The following is a 19331-nucleotide window of genomic DNA, read 5'->3' as shown; positions in this document are numbered from 1 at the left end:
CTGGGACAAGTCACGGGAGCTCACTCCGCTACGCGGCGCTCGGGATTCGAACCACTGAACTGCCGATCTTTCTGATTGACAACCTCAGCTGCATCCCGCCCAATATCTGAAAGGATGCCTCAAAGTGGAGGGGCTCCACCTCTTCTCCAAAGCACCAGAAGGCAGAACAAGAAACAACGGATGGAACCTCATCAAGGAGCGAAGCAACCTGGAGTTAAGGAGAAACTTCCTGACAGTGAGGACATTTAACCAGTGGAACAGCCTGCCACCAGAAGTTGTGGGAGGTTTTCACAGGAGGTTTTTAAGAAGAAACTGGACAGCCACCTAAATAATGGGTCTCTTGCTTGGACAGAGGGTTGGACTAGAAGACCTCCAAGGTCCCTTCTGTTAGTCCTCCTCAGTCTTCTGAGCACCTCAGCTACCTTCCGCCAATCTTGGTTTGATTTCTTGGGTGTGTGAGAGGAACAAAAAACAGCAACAATTTTCTGTGTTTGCCCAACACAGATAGTCCTCAAGTTACAAAACTGGGGGGGGGGGGGGAGATTTATGACCCTTTTTCACACTTACGACCGTTGCAGCATCTTCATTGTCACATGATGAAAATTCAGAAGCTTGGCAACTGACTCGTAGTTATGACGGCTGCAGTGTTTCTGGGGTCAAGTTGATCCCCTTTTGCGTCTTTCTGACAAAGTAAGTCAATGGGGCAGCTGGATTCACTTAACAACCATGTGATCCCCTGAACGACTGCCGTCATTCCCTTAACCCAGGGGTGTCCAAACTTGGGAACTTTAAGACTTGTGGACTTCAACTCCCAGAATTCCCCAGCCAGCTGAAGTCCACAAGTCTTAAAGTTCCCAAGTTTGGACACCCTTGCCTTAACCCACTAACGCAAGAAAGGTCGTAAAATAGGGCAGACCCCCACTTCGCAAATGTTTCATTTAGCAGCATAAATTTTGGAGCTCAGCAGTGGTCGTAACTCGAGGATTGCCTCTATTTTATTTGGTCGAATTTTGAAGCCGCCCATAACTCTAACGAGAGGGTGTGGGGAGAAGAACGGGACTCTGAGCAACGTAGAAAGAAATCATTCGAACACAAAAACGCGATGTTAAATCGTTGAAAAAAAAAATAGCAAGGACGATCACAACTGTCAAAAGTTAATTAAAAAGGCAGGAATTTGGTTCAAAAACACCAGGAAAAATTCACAAGCCTCAAGTTTTATTATTCAGACCCTGATGCTTTATTTGGTCAGTATTTGGGTACGTCGGATCAGCATTTTCTTTAAAGCACAATCTTCCATTCCAGAATAAAAGCAGACAAGGAGCTTTTAAAGGCAAGGGTTAAATTGCATTTTCTCTCTCCAAACTGTCTGCATTGATTATAATATTTGGATCAAAGGAGGGCGTAACGTCAGGGCCAGAATACAGATTTTTCTCCTTTTTTAAAGTGGAAAAGGCGAGTGAGGTCATGGAAGGCGTGCTGGTCGTTGATTTATGATATCTGAGGAAGTTGCACCCCGTATTTCTGGCTCCAGAAGTCAAACCACATCAGCTAAGATAACGGCGTGGAATAAAAATACCACCTAAAACCAACTCAGAGCAAAGCAGGAGGCAAAAAATGAAAGAAAGGAAAATGCAACAAGGAGCCAGCAAAAATCAATCAGGAATAAAATTAAGGAGTGTTGCAGAATTTTAAAAAAGTAGCAAGACAGCCAGATCAGTGTTTTTCAATCTAAGCATTTTGAAGATGGGTGTGGACTTCAAATCCCAGAATTCCCCAGCCAGCAGAGTAGATTTCAAGTTGAGGAAGGTTTTGTTCTGCTCCAAAAACACGTCAAACCCTCTGAAATTAACTCAAAGATTCCTTTATTGGGAGTGCCGGCCGCCGGCCAGAAGATGAGTAGTTGCCTGCCACGTCTATTCATCTCCGCCCCCTGCCTTTTATCCCCAGAGCTAGCGTGGGGCTTCGCTAGCAGCGGTGGCTCTTCCTTCTCAAGGACCGGCCCCTAGATTTCCACTGCTCTCCTCTCCTCTGCCTTCTGCACATCCACGCATCAGGCCCCTAGATTTCCACTGCTCTCCTCTCCTCTGCCTTCTGCACATCCACGCATCAGGCCCCTAGATTTCCACTGCTCTCCTCTCCTCTGCCTTCTGCACATCCACGCGTCAGGCCCCTAGATTTCCACTGCTCTCCTCTCCTCTGCCTTCTGCACATCCACGCGTCAGGCCCCTAGATTTCCACTGCTCTCCTCTCCTCTGCCTTCTGCACATCCACGCGTCAGGCACTGGACCCAGCTGTTCCTCCTCTTTTTCATCACACCTGGGAGCTGTTGACTCTCCATCTGATGGCTGATGTCATAAATCTGAGCCCATTGCCAACTGTCTGAATTTTGGTCACATGATCATGGGGCTGCCGCGACAGTTGTAAGTGTGAAAAACAGTCACCTTTTTTAATGCCATAAATTTGACAGTCACTAAACAAACTGTTGTAAGTTGAGGACTACCTGTACACCTTCCCAAACCATAGACACATTCTCATTTGTGGCTTTTGGGGAAAAATGAATATTATTCCTCACCCACTTGGAAACTCCATTTTTTTAAAGCGGCCCCATGCCTTCCTCAAACTTGTAGGTTGATCCTCCGAGACTCTTCAAAGCCATTTCTCCCCCCTTCAACGCCTCTCCCCATAATTCCACCCTCCCTCCAGTTTCCCCATCATCAGGTTTTCCTGCACTATATGAAATGAAAAGAAATTTTAATTACCTTTCTGCAAAAACAACAATTAGAGAAAATCATGGGACTCCTGCTTAATCAGTCTACTGTGGTAGCGGAGAGAAACAGAAGGAAAAAAGGGGGGAGGGAATGAGCCAGCTCTGGGGTACAGCTAGTCCTCGACTTACAACAGTTCATTTAGTGACCATTCAAAGTTACAACAGCACTGGAAAAAGTGACTTACGACCGTTATTCACACCCTCATGGTCACGTGATCCAAATTCAGCCGCTTGGCCACTGACTCGTCTTTAGGACGGTCGCATTGTCCCAGGCTCAAGGGATCCGCTTTTGCGACTTTCTGACAAGCCAAGTCAAGGGGGAAGCCAGATTCACTTAACAACAGTGTTACTAACCGAAGAACTGCAACCATTCATTTGACTGCAGCAAGAAATGTTGTAAAATGGGACAGAACACACTTTTAAAATGTGTCTCGCTTAGCGGCAGAAATTTTGGGTTCAACTCTGGTCGTAAGTCGAGGACTACCTGTACATACCTCTGAGTACACACAGCCCCTCAACATTTTGTAAATATTTAAGTATATCTGTCCATGTAACAACGCTGAAGAAATGACACTTGGCTATAATGCAGGGGTGTCCAAACTTGGGAACTTTAAGACTTGTGGACTTCAACTCCCAGAATTCCCCAGCCAGCTGGGGAATTCTGGGAGTTGAAGTCCACAAGTCTTAAAGTTCCCAAGTTTGGACACTCCTGCTATAATGTAAAGTAGTGAGTATACAGCTTGTAGAATTGTGTAAATGTGCCGTCCCCTCAAAATAATGCAATGCACATTAAACACCGTTTAATGTCTAAATTGCTAGCAACAAAAGGAGAGGGGGTGTACTCACTTGTGTGATATACTATGTGTGCGCGCACACACTGCCATCATATTGGACAGCCCCCCCCCCCCCCTCGAAACCCTTCTGACCTGCTTACAGGGTCCCCCCTCCCTCTCGCACATCCAGTTTTGGTGCTTTTTCAAGGATTGTGGCTTTAAAAGCCGGGCCTTTCATTCAGGTTGATGTTTTTGCTGTCGGAATTTATCCTTCTGCTCCCCCCAGACTCAAAGTAATGACCTTCCTAAGTTTTCCTTCTTTTCTTCTTTTTCCCTTTTCTTTCTTGGAGACAGCAAAAGAATGTATGTGCCAGGGAGCTGTTCAAAAGTGGGGGGGCGGAATTCACTCTGACGGGGCTGCCTTGCTTTTAACAAGAAGCAATGGGTGGAAACTAATCAAGGAGAGAAGCAACTTAGAACTGAGGAGAAACTTCCTGACAGTGAGAACAATTAATCAGTGGAACAGAAGTTGCCTCCAGAAGTTGTGAAAGCCCCAACACTGGAAGTCTTTGAGAAGATGTTGGATAGCCATTTGTCTGAAACGGGGTAGGGTTTCCTGCCTAGGCAGAGGGTTGGACTAGAAGACCTCCAAGGTCCCTTCCAACTCTGCTATTGTATTATTGTATAACCACAATGTCTGAAGCAAGCATGGCGCCATTTGCCTAGCTCCGTGATGGCGAACCTATGGCACACGGAGCCCTCTCTGCAGGCATGCAAGCCATCACCCCAGCTCAGCTTCACTGCGCATGTGTGTGGGCCTCCTGTTGGCCAGCTGATTTTTCACGCCTTTGCCACACATGTGCAGGGACGGGGCCAGAGGTGGGTTGCTACCGGTTCGGCTGAATCGGTAGTGGTTTGTTGGCCTGGGTCAAGTGGTGGGTTTCAAAAATTTTTGAATCTCTTCTGTAGGTGTAACCTGCTTTGTGGGAGTGGCTTGCCAGCCATGTGACCGGGTGGGAGTGACTTGCTGGCCATGCGACTGAGTGGGAGTGGCTTGCCAACCATGCGACTGAGTGGGAGTGGCTTGCCGGCCATGTGACTGAGTGGGAGTGGCTTGCCAACCATGTGACTGAGTGGGAGTGGCTTGCCAACCATGTGACTGAGTGGGAGTGGCTTGCCGGCCATGTGACTGAGTGGGAGTGGCTTGCCGGCCATGTGACTGAGTGGGAGTGGCTTGCCAGCCATGTGACTGGGTGGGCATGGCCAACTTGTAAAATGTGGTGAAACTCACTTAACAACGCTCTTGCTCAGCAACCAAAATGTTGGCTCAGAAACTCCAAAGCATGCAAGTCTTAAAGCTGTCAAGTTACAAGACTCTCACACCCCAACCCTTTAGAAAAAAAACCCCAGGGGTGTTCAAAGTTGATAGCTTTAAGACTTGTGGACTTCAACTCCCAGAATTCCTCCTCCAGTCATGTTGGCTCAGGAACTCTGGCATTGAAGTGTGCAAGTCTTAAAGCTGTCAGGTTACAAGACTCTTTCACTCCTAACCCTTTAGAAAAAAAAAACCAGGGGTGTTCAAAGTTGACAGCTTTAAGATTTGTGGACTTCAACTCCCAGAATTCCTCCTCTTGCTCTTCATCTTGATGATGTGCGGACGGGCGGGGGGAAGGAGCTGGGACCGGTTCTAAATGGCATTGTAGATTTGTGGAACCTCTTCTATAGAAGAGGTTAGAACTGGCAGGAACCCACCCCTGCCTGGGTCACAGAACCTGCAGTGACCCAGGCTGGCCAGCCTTCGAATTGGTTTGCTGGTCGCCCCTGGCATTGCCAGCATTTTTTTTGTCCTTTTTTAATGTTCTGTGCATGCGCAGAACATTTCAAGGCAACTGCACACACACACGCAGCAAAGCAAACCAGCAGCAACCCACCCCTGAGCAGGGCGCATGCAGGAATGTGTGCGCGGGGGCTGGGGGAACCATGGGGCATGCGCCCCCATGACCCATTTTTTGGTCCCAGCAGGGTGCAGGGAGGCCCAAAGCGGAGTGCGGGGTGGAGGGAAGTGCGTGCATGTGCAGGGGGGTGTCGCAGGCGCATTGCATTATGGGTACACATGCTTAGCCATCATTGTCCTAGCTGTTGCTTTCGAGTGAGAGCTCCAGCATAGCTGGATGGGGGAATTCTGGGAGTTGAGGTCCACCCCTCTTCCAATTGCCCAGTTGGCAAAACAACGGATACAATAGAAACGCATCCCTTCCCTTCTCTTATGTCTCTCTCTGTGGCATGAATGCAAAAAACCACTAACAAGGAAGTCAAAAGCGACACTCGGGACCTGGGCTTTGCACATAAACGTCAGCAAAATGCAATTTTATCGGTGTGAAGAGACCGCCTTTGCATTTTTCCAGGCGACTGTGTGTGTGTATGTGCACGTACCCGAGGGAGAATTACGCCGAAGAATCGCATTAGGGAAAACCTTTGCAGACTTCCTTTTCATCCCTCCCTGGGCGGCTGAAAATGTGAGGAGCGTTTTCTGTGTACAAAGGATGCCTTGCGCAGCTACACACACACACACACACACGAGTGTCGGGAGCTGAGCTAAGCACGCTAACGTCATAGGATCCGATCTTGGCAAGTCTCTTTCCGGGCTTGGCCACTTGGCCGCGTGCCCACCATTACCACATCTTGCAGGGGTTGCTAGAGGGAGCTTTGCGGCCCCTTGTCCCTCCTCCGCTGGTCCTTGCAGATGGGAATTGCCTGGTGGGGGAATTGGGAGTCCCTACGGTGCGCCTGCCCCCTGGTCCCCCCACGTCAAGAGTCGTGAGAGGCACCTTAAAATATGACCAGCTCCTTCTGAATGGAGCCTGAGCGGCCGTCTTGATTTAATTCCCTTTTATGGGAGAGGTTGGCGGTGGGGGAGGCTATTTATTTATTTATTCTCTTGCATCCCACCTTTATTGTTTTTTTACAAATAGTTCAAGGCAGTAAAGATACCTAACACACCTTCCTCTTCCTTTTTTCCCCATATCAACAGCCTGTGAGGCTGGTTGGGCTGAGAGAGAGAGAGAGGGACTGGTCCAAGGTGACCCAGCTGGCTTTTAATGCCTATGATGGGACTAGAGCTCACCCTCTCCTGGTGATTGGCTCAAAGTCACCCAGCTGGATGTTAATGCCTATGGGGGAACTAGAACACCCAGTCTCCTGGTGATGGGCTGAGAAAACCCTCGGAAACGGGCCAAAAAACCCCTCGAAAATGGGCCGAAAAAACATCAAAAATGGGCTGAAAAAATCCTTGAAAATGGGCCGAGAAAAGCCTCGAAAATGGGCCGAAAAAAACCTCATAATGGGCCTAAAAAAACCTCATAACGGGCCAAAAAAAAAGCATCGAAAATGGGCCGAAAAAACCCTCACAATGGGCCTAAAAAAAGCATCGAAAATGGGCCGAAAAAACATCAAAAATGGGCTGAAAAAATCCTTGAAAATGGGCTGAGAAAAGCCTCGAAAATGGGCCGAAAAAAACCTCATAATGGGCCTAAAAAAACCTCATAATGGGCCAAAAAAAAAGCATCGAAAATGGGCCGAAAAAACCCTCACAATGGGCCGAAAAAAAGCATCGAAAATGGGCCGAAAAAACATCAAAAATGGGCTGAAAAAATCCTTGAAAATGGGCCAAGAAAAGCCTCGAAAATGGGCCGAAAAAAACCTCATAATGGGCCTAAAAAAATCCTCGAAAATGGGCTGAAAAAAGCCTCACAATGGGCCAAAAAAAAGCATCGAAAATGGGCTGAAAAAATCCTCGAAAATGGGCTGAAAAAAGCCTCACAATGGGCCTAAAAAAAGCATCGAAAATGGGCTGAAAAAAGCCTCGAAAATGGGCCGAAAAAACCCTCATAATGGGCCAAAAAAATCCTTGAAAACGGGCTGAAAAAAGCCTTGAAAATGGGCCGAGAAAAGCCTCACAATGGGCCGAAAAAATGGCCCATAAAAGCATCAAAAATGGCCCGAAAAAGCATCATAACGGGCCAAAAACAGCATCAAAAATGGCCCGGAAAAAAGCATCGAAAATGGCCTGAGAAAAGCCTCAAAAACAGGCCAAAAAAAGGCTCCAAAAATGGGCTGAAATTGCAGCATGCGGAGGCCCAAACCCTTTTTTTCCCTCTTCTAAATTTAGGTGCGTCTTATATTCTGAAAAATACAGTAGGTAAGGGCCCCTCAGCCACCCCAAAACCGATTTAGACCCAGAAGCCATCGCTTTATACGCATGAAATTCGGGCTTTAGCTGCACCCAGTGAAGGCCTCAGGGCCAAAGAGAATCTTAATGCTTTGGTTTTAATGCTTGGGATTTGAAATGCAACCTCGCAATTTAAGGAAGGTGTGGGGTGCTGCACGGGTGCTAGTTGGTAATATCTTTGGGGGGGGGGGCGTGTTCCTGGCGTGTGACATCTTTAACGGGGGCTGCAGGAGAGGTGTAGAAAATAGGCTCAAGAGGGAGTCGGTGTCCGTAATCCTCCTCCCGGGAGTGGATTTGACAGAGGGGGGAGACTCGGGGGGGGCACCCCCACTCCTGTTGCCAAGGAAGCTTGCAGCCATTATCCCAGCTGGATGCATTAGCGCCAAGCAGCAGAGTTTGGAAGCGGTGGGGGGAGAGGAAATTTTGCTGCTTGAGATAGTAATTGTAGCCGTTCGGCCCAGCTAATAGCTGTTATGATTAAGTTCTATTATGGAGTCCTCTCTCTCTCTCTCTCTCTGGAACTGGTGGGTGGTTTTTTTCTGTTGAGGAACGCAGTGGGGAAGGGGAGGGGGGGGTTGACAGCCCTTCACACAGAGCGACAGCCTGCTGCTCGGCGGCTACGCCCCACCCACCCCAAAAAGGAACAAAACACTCCCACGTAATAACCCATAAGTGGTAGCGTCGAGCATTTCCTTGAGCAAGACAAGGATAGGAAAATCTGATGGGAACCTGCACCCTGGACCCCCACCCCTTCCGTGGGGCACCCCCCTAGAAGCAAGACCCATTGCAAGGACAACCAGCCACTTCGCTTCCTTCCCACTTGGGCGATTCAGTTATTTACAGGAAGTCCTCGACATAGGACCACAACGAAGCCCCAAATTTCCATGGCTAAGCAAGACAATTGTTCTCTTCTGACCGAGGCTTCCCGAGAGCATGAAACAAACTCCTTGTCCCGACAAAAAACCCTTTTTATTAATTTCCTGTGAATTCTGCTCCTCCACATCCAGCAAAGTCTTTCAAGGGAGGATTTACAGTCATAGACCTTCTCTGGCTTGGAGAGCTGCCAGGCCGAGATCTGCAGAACTTGGAGAGTCACGAACCAATTAAGCGAACTAATGGTCTCCTGCAAACTCCACTCCCCTTTTGCTCCTCTTTTATTTCCTCTGGGAGGGGCCATTCATCCTCCACCTGTGGCCTTACTCCCAAGTCGACCCCTGTTCTTTAGCTGTTCCCTTCGTCTGGCAGCTCTGCGCATGCGCACACTGGGAACAGGCTCCAGCTGTTCTTTGTCTCACTGATCTCCGACTCTGAAGGCAGCTGGTAACTGTCGGACGGCCCTGGCCCCTTCTCTGCCTCCGACACAGAGCCCTCCTCAGAGCCTTCCCCAGCTTCCAGGACTGGCCCATCTTCCTCCCCAACCTCCTCACTGTCCGAATCTGCTACCAGCTCCTCTGGAGGGCCACAACAACCCGGACCTCCCATTGCAAGGGCGACCTGTGGGTCACTTCTCTTCCTTCCCATCTGGGGAGTTCAGTTATTTACAGGAAGTCCTCGATGTAGGACCACAACGGAGGCCCAAATTTCCATAGCTAAGCAAGACAATTGCTCCGTGAGTTTTGCCCCTTTCTCGTCGCAGTTGTTAAATGAATCCCTGCAGGTGTTAAGTTAGCAACTCAGTTGTTGAATGGAATACGACTTTCACATTGACTTCACATGTCGGAAGGTCGCCAAAGTGAATCACATGACCCCGGGACACTGCAACCGTCATAAATAGGAGCCAGTTTCCAAGTGCCTGAATCCTAAGGGACCATGGGGATGCTGCAACAGTCATCAGTGTGGTAGATGGCCCTAAAAAGTCACTGTTGTCAGGGCTGTTGTAACCTTTGAACGGTCGCTAAATGAATGGTTGTAAATTGAGGACCATCTGTAATAAGAGGGGATGACTGGCGTGTGTCAGGCGTGCAAGGTAAACTCACCCAGATGAACTAATTCTACTTTATTGTACGGGCACATTCAAAGAATCTTGCAACTCTGACAGAACATTTGTTACCCTTCATATCTCGTTTAATGGGGGAAAAGGACCACGGGAAACATGATAGCATCTTCCAATATCTCAGGGGCTGCCCCAAAGAAGAGGGAGTCAAGCTATTCTCCAAGGCACCTGAGGGTAGAACAAGAAGCAATGGGTGGAAACTAATCAAGGAGAGAAGCAACCTGGAACTAAGGAGAAATTTCCTGACAGAACAATTAATCAGTCGAACAGAAGTTGCCTCCGGAAGTTGTGAATGCCCCAACACTGGAAGTTTTTAAGGCGACAATAATTGCTCCAGGGTTTCCCGCTGGAGCAGGGGATTGGACTAGAAGGCCTCCAAGGTCCCTTCCAACTCTGTTATTCTATTCTATTCTATAATGAGCAGACTGCATTATGATTGCAAGTTGAGTGCTTCCTATAACTAAAGAATTCTTCCAATAATTATTGTCCGTTAGAAATGAAGGTGCTGCAAGCAGCCTCAGGCATCTTAAATTTCCTGACAGAACAATGAATCCAGTATTGAGGGGCTGCCCCAAAGAAGAGGGAGTCAAGCTATTCTCCAAACCACCAGAAGGCAGAACAAGAAGCAACGGATGGAAACCAATGAAGGAATGAAGCAACCTGAAACGAAGGAGAAATTTCCTGACAGTGAGAACAATTAATCAGTGGAACTACTTGCCTCCAGAAGTTGTGAATTCTCCAACACTGGAGGTTTTTAAGAAGAGATTCGTCAGCATTTGTCTGAAACGGTACAGGGTTTCCTGCTTAAGCAGGGGATTGGAGTAGAAGACCTCCAAGGTCCCTTCCAACTCTGTTAATCCATTATTCTACTACCCATTCCCTTTGCAGCCCAAATTAGGGCCTCTTTGGAGCCTCTTGCCCCACCCGCTGTCCAGCTGAGGGCTACCTTGCCTGTTATCGGACAATTCCCTTGGCTGAATCCCTTCTGTCTCCCAAGGTCATCCCCGCATCCCATTACAGAGCTTAAGGAATGGAGAAGGCATTGAAGGGGAAACAAAGCAAAGAGCTCTGGGATCAGGTCTCCTGGGGGGGGGGGCAACCTTTGCAGCAGCTCTGTGTCCTCGGCGGAGATATTCTTTGGCATTGATTTATGATCCTTTTGGCTTACTTGTACACCGGCCACAATGTGGGTAATGAAATGTTTACAGCCGGTAGCTCTATTTTTCAATGAGCTGAAATACCTCCGATAAGAAGTTGTTTAGAAGCCGTAAATCTCAGGTTGTATAAACTCCCAGCCCATCACTTAGCGGTGAATTGCAGGCTTGGGTACGGTGGGGGTCTCAAGCAAAGACACCGGATTGGACGGCAGATTGATGCAGAGCGGGGTTCCCCCCTCCCATTGGCCGGGGACTGCCGGGAACCCTCCCGAGGGCCCGTCCCCTTGAGCAGATGAGTTGTCAAGTCCCCGCCTATTGGTTAGAGAGCTGAGGATGAGTTGCGAGCTGGCGCCCCGTTGGGTAATGAATTACTCCGAGATGTATTTGCTCGGGAGAAGTAAATCTGTTCGGTACATTGTTGCCGAGTTGTGATTATATTGTAGGCACGCTCTGTAAATCACAACGAAGGGCCGTGATAAACGGCGCCCTGCAGAAGGAGGCTACCATGGATGGGCCGAGTATCTCAAAGCTAGCTGGGTGACCAGCGTCTCCTCCGCTGTCTTTAGCCTGGCTTCGCGCGGGTGCAAAACTGTGTGGCAGATTGAACGTCGGCTGGGCACTGATGTGTGAATGCGATTGTGCGGTAGCCACACTAGCTGTTCTGACCGAGGCTTCCCGAGAGCATGAAGCAATCTCCTGGTCCCGACAAAAAACCCTTTTATTAATTGACTGTGAATTCTGCTCATTCACATCCAGAAAAGTCTTTCAAAGGAGGATTTACGGTCACAGACCTTCTCTGGCTTGGAGAGCTGCTAGGCCGATCTCTGCAAAACTTGGCAAGGAGTCTCGGAGAGTCACGAACCAATTAAGTGAACTCATTGTCTCCTGCAAACTCCACTCCCCTTTCGCTCCTCTTTTATTCCCTCTGGGAGGGGCCATTCATCATCCACCTGTGGCCTTACTCCCAAGTTGACCCCTGTTCTTTAGCTCTTCCCTTCGCCTGGCAACTCTGCGCATGCGCACACTGGGAACAGGCTCCAGCTGTTCTTCTGCCTCACTGATCTCTGACTCTGAAGGCAGCTGATAACTGTCAGACGGCTCTGGCCCCCTCTCTGCCTCCGACACAGAGCCCTCATCCGAGCCTTCCCCAGACTCCAGGACTGGCCCATCTTCCTCCCCAACCTCCCCACTGTCCGAATCTGCCGCCAGCTCCATTGGCCACTGGCGGTCCACAACAGTAGCGAATTTGTGGCAGGGTAATCAAAGCAGCGGGTATATCTGCTTGGATGTACAGGTAGTCCTCTACTTACGGCCACAATGGAGCCCCCCAAATTTCATCACTGAGTGAGAAATGTCTTAAGTGAGTTTTGCCCCATTTTACGGCTTTCCTTGCCGCGTCAATTAAGTGAATCGCTGCACTTATTAAATGAGTAACACGGTTGTCAAGCAACTCTGGCTTCCCCTTTGACTTCGCTTGTCAGAAGGTCGCAAAAGGGATTCCCAAAACGCCTAGGCAGGGGGTTGGACTAGAAGACCTCCAAGGTCCCTTCCAACTCTGCTATTGTATTATTGTATAAATCAACTTACCTTCGCTACCGGTTCGCGAATGACAACTTCCGTGCATGCGCAGAGCGTCAAAAGTGGGGCATGATGACGTCCAGGGGGGGTGGGCAGAGTCTCCCCCCACCACCACTACCGGTTCGCCCGAACCAAATAGAACCGTCTGAATTGCACCGCTGAACAGGACACAGCAACCGTCATAAACAGGAGCCATTTGTCGAGCATCCAAATGCAAATCCCAGGGCCATGGGGATGCTGCAACCATTGTAAGTGTGAAAAACGGTCATCACTTTTTTCTGTTGCAACCGTTGCAACCTCAAAACGGTCACTAAATGAACGGTTGTAAGTCGAGGGCTACCTTTAAAAGCAAAACTTTCCTTTCTCACCAAGGCAAGCACGACTCCTGAAACGAAAAGAGATACAATAGTCCTTGACTTAACAACCATTCGTTTCATGACGTTTCATGACGTTTAATGACTGGAAGTCTTTAAGAAGATGTTGGATGGCCATCTGTCTGAAACGGTGTAGGGTTTCCTGCCTAGGCAGGGGGTTGGACTAGAAGACCTCCAAGGTCCCTTCCAACTCTACTATTGTATTGTATTGTATTGTATTGTTTCGGAGTTAAAATGACCCTGAAAACAGTGACTTGTGATTGTTGTTCATACTTACATCCATTGCATGGCTTCATGGTCATGTGATCAAAATTCAGATGTTTGGCAACTGACTCGTATTTAAGACGGTTGCAGTGTCCCCGGGTCATGGGAATCCCCTTTTGTGACCTTCTGAGCAGCAGAGCCAATGAGGAAGCCCGATTCACTTAACAACTGGGTTACCCACTCATCAGCTGCAGAGATTCACTTAACAACTATGGCAGGAAAGGTCATAAAATGGGACATTTAACAACGGGCTTGCTTAGTAATGGAAGTGTTGAACTCAATTGTGGTCATAAGTCGAAAACTACCTGGGTGTCACATTTTTGCATGGTTTCCTCTGTTGTTTTTAACCTCTGTGCAGGCCTAAGGACGAGAGAGTATCCATTAGAGGCAAACCTCCAACTTGAGATTTCCAGGCACAGGATATTTTAGCCATGAGGACTGGAAACCTCTTTTCTTTGTTTGAAAAATGTGCCCAGGTTCTGATGATTACATATCAGTGTAAACTAAGCCGTTCAACCGTGGATGTGGGTAATCGCTCTGGCCTTTAGAAGTGCACGTCAAATCTCTTTATTACCATCCTTGACTAGCCTTTACAATTTTTTTTTAAAATGCAGTTAAAAAGGACACAGTTTAATCCAACGATTTGTTATTGAAGCATGGGGGGAAAAATAATACTACAATAAAACAACGCATCTCATTTAAAGCTTTGCACAGTTGTATAACTTGGGGAAGGTATTTGGTGGGATTAGCATTCCTTAAAAAACGAGGGACATAACATTTATCTGTTAGATCCCTGCATATAGAAATAATTGGAGCACCAGAAGGTCATAATTTAACGCGATAGATAGGCAGGCAGGCAGGCAGAAGGGTAGGTAGGCAGGCAGAAAGATAGATGATAAGTAGGTAGGTAGGTAGGTAGGCAGGCAGGCAGGTAGGCAAACAGACAGACAGAGAGGTAGGTAGGCAGGCAGAGAGAGAGAGACAGACAGATAGGCAGAGAGAGAGAGCGTGCGAGAGAGAGAGAGATAGGCAGGCAGAGAGACATACAGAGAGATACAGACAGATAAATACAGACAGACAGAGGCAGGCAGGAAGAGAGGGAGGGAGGGAGATAGGCAGGCAGGCAGGCAGAGAGAGAGATAGGCAGGCAGGAAGAGAGGTAGGGAGACAAACAGACAGATAGATAGATAGATAAAGAGAGACAGACAGATAGATAAAGGCAGGCAGGCAGGCAGGCAGACAAAGAGAGAGAAAGCTGCATTTAGAGGAGAAGGAAACCGGATGAGGGGCAGAGGTAACCTGTGAATTATTCAAACTTTCTTGCTTGTCAGAATGAAATGATGGGCCACTTACGAAGACAGGCGTTTTTTAGAACGACGGTTATGAGTCAACCCCCTTTCATGATCCTATAAATCAGCGGCTGATATTGGCGACTGCCCTGTTCCAAGAGTCTCAAAAGTTACCCGTAGCCACTTTAAGACATGAGGACTTGCTGGCTGGGGAATTCTGGGAGTTTTAAGTTTACAAGTCTTAAAAGTTGCCAAGTTTGGAGAGCCCCGGCCTACAGGAAGGAGTTCACGATGTGAAACCTGTGTGTGTTGTATGTGCATTCAGCATCAGCACCTTAAAATGTGAGGGGCCCTCAGAGGCCATCAAGTCCAACCCTGAATCGGTTATGGGGAATCAGCGCAACGGTGCACTGCTACCTGCCTACGAAGCCTTTGCTATGAGGTCTGTAACTCAGAAAAGCCCATTTCTTTTTAGTTAATGCCCCCATCCGTCATCGGCAGCTTCGGCTGTCCCAACATTGCTCAACTTTAATGGCTGTGCAGTTTAAATAATGTTCTCTCTTTGCAAATTGGGATTGTGGCTTGTGGCCAGGATGCAACACAATGAGGTTGTCATCCCACCGTCTCATTCAGAGTCCCAACTTTGAGGTCAGCACAAGCTCGGAGGGATCTTTTTCAGCACCCTGGACAGCAGCTACATGAACATTTCCCCCCCCTTTATTCCCCCCCCCCCCAAAACTGGCCTATATGCCATATTTTTCGGAGTATAAGATGCACCAAGATTTTGAAAAGGCAAATTTTTAAAAAGTTTTTGAACTCTGCAGACTCACGCTCCGAATCTGACCGAACACAGGTAAGAGCCTACTTGTGGACTTACCTTGTGGCAATAAGAGCGGCCAAGCGTAGACATTGTGCCGCCCTTATTGCGTCCGCGGATAACCGCCCTGCCGCCCTGTTTCGGGTGACCCGCTCCCTTTTGTCGCAGGGGACGCGGGAGACACCCTTACAGGGAAGAGCAGAGGAGTTTGGGGAATATCTTCAGGACAAAATTGATCAGATCCGGAGCGGATGGACCCCCGTCAGTGGACCAGACGAGCCATCAACAGCGAGTCTTGAGAGACCATTCTGGGAGGAGTTTGACTCTGTTGCCCCCGAGGATTTGGACAGGTTACGTGGACGGCTGCGGCCCACCACATGTTCAATGGACCCGTGCCCCTCCTGGCTGGTACTGGCAGCATGGGAGGTGACACGAGGCTGGCTTCTGGGCCTGGTGAACGCCTCATTGGATGAGGGATACTTACCAACCGCCTTGAAAGAGGCGGTGGTGAGACCCTTGCTCAAGAGACCTTCGCTCGACCCAATGGAGCTAGCTAATTACCGTCCAGTCTCCAACCTCCCCTTTTTGGCGAAGGTTGTTGAGAATGTGGTGGCGCAGCAGTTTCCACGACACCTGGACGAATCCGATTATCTAGACCCACGCCAGTCCGGCTTCCAACCCGGGCACAGCACAGAGACAGCCTTGGTCGCGTTGGTTGATGATCTCTGGAGGGCCAGAGATAGGAGTTGTTCCTCTATCCTGGTCCTATTAGACCTCTCGGCGGCTTTTGATACCATCGACCATGGTATCCTATTGCGCCGGTTGGAGGGGATGGGAGTCGGAGGCACCGTTTTGCGGTGGTTCGGCTCCTACCTCTCCGACCGGAAGCAATGTGTGTTGACAGGGGGGCAGAGGTCGTCCCTGAGGCCACTCACTTGTGGGGTGCCACAGGGGTCGGTCCTCTCGCCTCTCCTGTTCAACGCATATGTGAAGCCGCTGGGTGAGATCATCCGTGGTTTTGGGGTTGAGTACCACCTGTACGCTGATGACACTCAGCTGTACATTTCAACCCCAAACCACCCCAACGAGGCTGTCGAAGTGATGTCCCGGTGTTTGGAAGCCGTCGGGGTCTGGATGGGGGACAACAGACTCAAACTCAACCCCTCCAAGACTGAGTGGCTGTGGGTACCAGCACCTCGGTTCAGCCAGCTGACGCCATCGCTGGCCATAGGGGGCGAACAACTGTCCCCTGTGGAGCGGGCGCGCAATTTGGGCATCCTCCTTGATGCCCGGCTGTCAATGGAGGACCATGTGGCAGCAGTGGCAAGGGGGGCGTTCCACCAGGTTCGCCTGGTGCGCCAATTGCGCCCCCTACTGGACCGGAGTGCCCTGCGCACGGTCACTCATGCGCTGGTGACGTCTCGCCTGGACTACTGCAATGCCCTCTACATGGGGCTTCCCTTGGGACGCATCCGGAGACTGCAGCTAGTTCAGAACGCAGCCGCGCGGGTTATCATGGGGAGTACACGTTACTCCCACGTAACACCTCTCCTGCGCGAGCTGCACTGGCTACCTGTGGCCTTTCGGGTGCGTTTCAAGGTACTGATCACCATCTTTAAAGCGCTCCATGGCATAGGACCTAGTTATCTGCAGGATCGCATCCTTCCACACACGTCCCTGCGACCTATCCGCTCACACAGAGAGGGACTCCTCCTGGTGCCGTCCGCTAGGCAATGCCAGCGGGCGACACCTAGGAGTAGGTCCTTCTCTGTGATGGGCCCAACCCTCTGGAATGACCTCCCCTCCGACATTCGAACTACCACCGACCTCCGTTCCTTCCGTCAGAAATTAAAGACTCACCTATTTCAATCAGCTGGCCTGGCACTCTCTTAGTTTACCTCCCGGGATATATCTTAATTGGGTTTGGGTTTTAATTGGGGTGTTTTTAGGGTTTTTTATAGTCTATTTATTTCTTGCACAGCCTTATCTCCTCCATCCAAATGTATTTAATTGTTTTATATTACTATTGTATTTTTATCTGCATTTGACTGTACACCGCCCCGAGTCCGTTTCTGGGAGAGGGGGCGGTTTAGAAATCCAAGAAATAAATAATAAAATAAATAAATAAATTACCAAAATTGGCCCATTTTTCAAAAAAAAAAAAAAGGGCATGCATAGCCTTTAGGAAGCTTGTAGAGTGCTCCTCGGGGTGGGGGTGGGGCAAAAATCGGCCTGTTTTTTGCTCATTTCTGCCCTCCCCAGCCCCTAGGAGCACCCTGGAAAGGTTCACCACCTCGAAAAAGCAAGTTACTTAGTTAAAGATGGAGATATTGTTGCTGAAACCATGCTGATTGGTGGTGTTTATTACTTAAAGCGAAGTAGGGGGAGCTCCCCCACTCCCAAAATGTCTGAGGACGCCATCTTGTCTTCAAAACACAAAGCAATTAGTTAAGCAAGGTTTTGTTAAATTGCAATATGTTTCTACACATGATCAGATCGCAGACGTGTAGAAACATATTGCAATTTTCCAAAATAGCCCAAATTTCTTGGGCAGTTGCATCAGGTGGAAAGATACCTTGGATCTCAATTTCCATTGACATGAGCAAAGTCGTGATTGCTCTGTTTTCGAGGTCTCTCATTGCAGGTGTCCAGGGTTGAGGAGGAGGATTAAAAACCATGGAATGTGTGCCTTCTCTTCGAAGCAAGAGCGCAATTTCACTGACCCAGGCTTTATAATTCTCTCCTGACTCCTTTAATTTGGACTCACCAGTCAAGGGGGTGACTGTGAATACCTGCTGAGGAATGTGGATTGGAACAATTTGTTGTTCTGGTTGCAAAGCTGGTTGTTGAACCAGGGGATGCTGGAGGCCGTTGCAGATGTGGTGTAGCTAACCTGATAGCTTCGTCTTCCACTAAAAGTCTGCAAACGTGGTTAACCGTGCGTTGAGCAATAGGCACGTAGTTAATCTTTGCAACAGCATCTTTCCATTCATAATTCAATGAGTTAATAATGATGCTAATCATTTGGATATCATCGATTACATGGCCATTTTGTCTCAATTCACTTCTCATTCTTTTCATTTTGGTCAAATGTCCACCAATTCGTTCACCAGGTTTCAACTTTGCAAAGGGGGCGAGGTTTCGGGAGGCAAAAAAAATGCTATGTTATTCGGTGTATAAGACGCACCCAGATTTTCACCCTCTTTTTTGAGGGAGAAAGGTGCGTCTTTTACTCTGAAAAATACGGTAGGTAGTCCTCGACTCACAGCAGTTCATTTATTGACCGTTCAAAGTTACAACGGCCCTAAAAAATGGACTTATCACCGTTTTTCACACTTAATGACCATTGCAGCAATCCCATGGTCGTATGGTCAAAATTTGGATGCTTGACAACTGGTTCATATTTATAATATATAATATAATATAATAACAGAGTTGGAAGGGACCTTGGAGGTATTCTACTCCAACCCAGTGGTAGGTTTCCATTTTTTTAACTACTGGTTCGCTCGTGTGTGTGCCCATGCCCACACGCAACACTTCTGTGCATGCGCAGAGGCGGGTGGGCGGAGCCTCCCGCCATCGCCACTACCAGTTCGCCCGATCTGGGCTGAACTGGGAGCAAACCACCTCTGGTCCAACCCCCTGCCTAGGCAGGAAACCCTACACCACTTCAGACAAATGGCTATCCAGCATCTTCTCAAAGACTTCCAGTGTTGGGGCATTCACAACTTCTGGAGGCAACTTCTGTTCCACTGATTAATTGTTCTCACTGTCAGGAAGTTTCTCCTCGGTTCTAAGTTGCTTCTCTCCTTGATTAGTTTCCACCCATTGCTTCTTGTTCTGTCCTCAGGTGCCTTGGAGAATAGCTTGACTCCCTCTTCTTTGTGGCAACCCCTGAGATATTGCAAGACTGCTATCATGTCTCCCCTAGTCCTTCTTTCTATTAAACTAGACATGCCCAGTTCCTGCAACTGTTCATCATATGTTTTAACCTCCAGTCCCCTAATCCTCTTTCTTGCTCTTCTCTGCACTCTTTCTAGAGTCTCCACATCTTTTCTACATCGTGGAGACCAAAACTGGATGCCGTATTC

At 48.7% G+C, this 19331-nt stretch overlaps 1 protein-coding gene across 1 annotated transcript in view; it reads left to right on the top strand.

Annotated features, from left to right (window-relative positions):
- The window catches only part of LOC309393623 (solute carrier family 12 member 9-like), a 134948-nt gene that overhangs the window by 81883 nt on the left and 33734 nt on the right, over positions 1 to 19331 (top strand). The window lies entirely within an intron of this gene.

Source organism: Natrix helvetica, assembly GCF_964273705.1.
Source record: "Natrix helvetica genome assembly, chromosome: 5".
Lineage (NCBI taxonomy): Eukaryota > Metazoa > Chordata > Lepidosauria > Squamata > Natricidae > Natrix > Natrix helvetica.
Note: the sequence above shows the minus strand (reverse complement) of the source record. Positions and strands in the feature narration are given on the sequence as shown.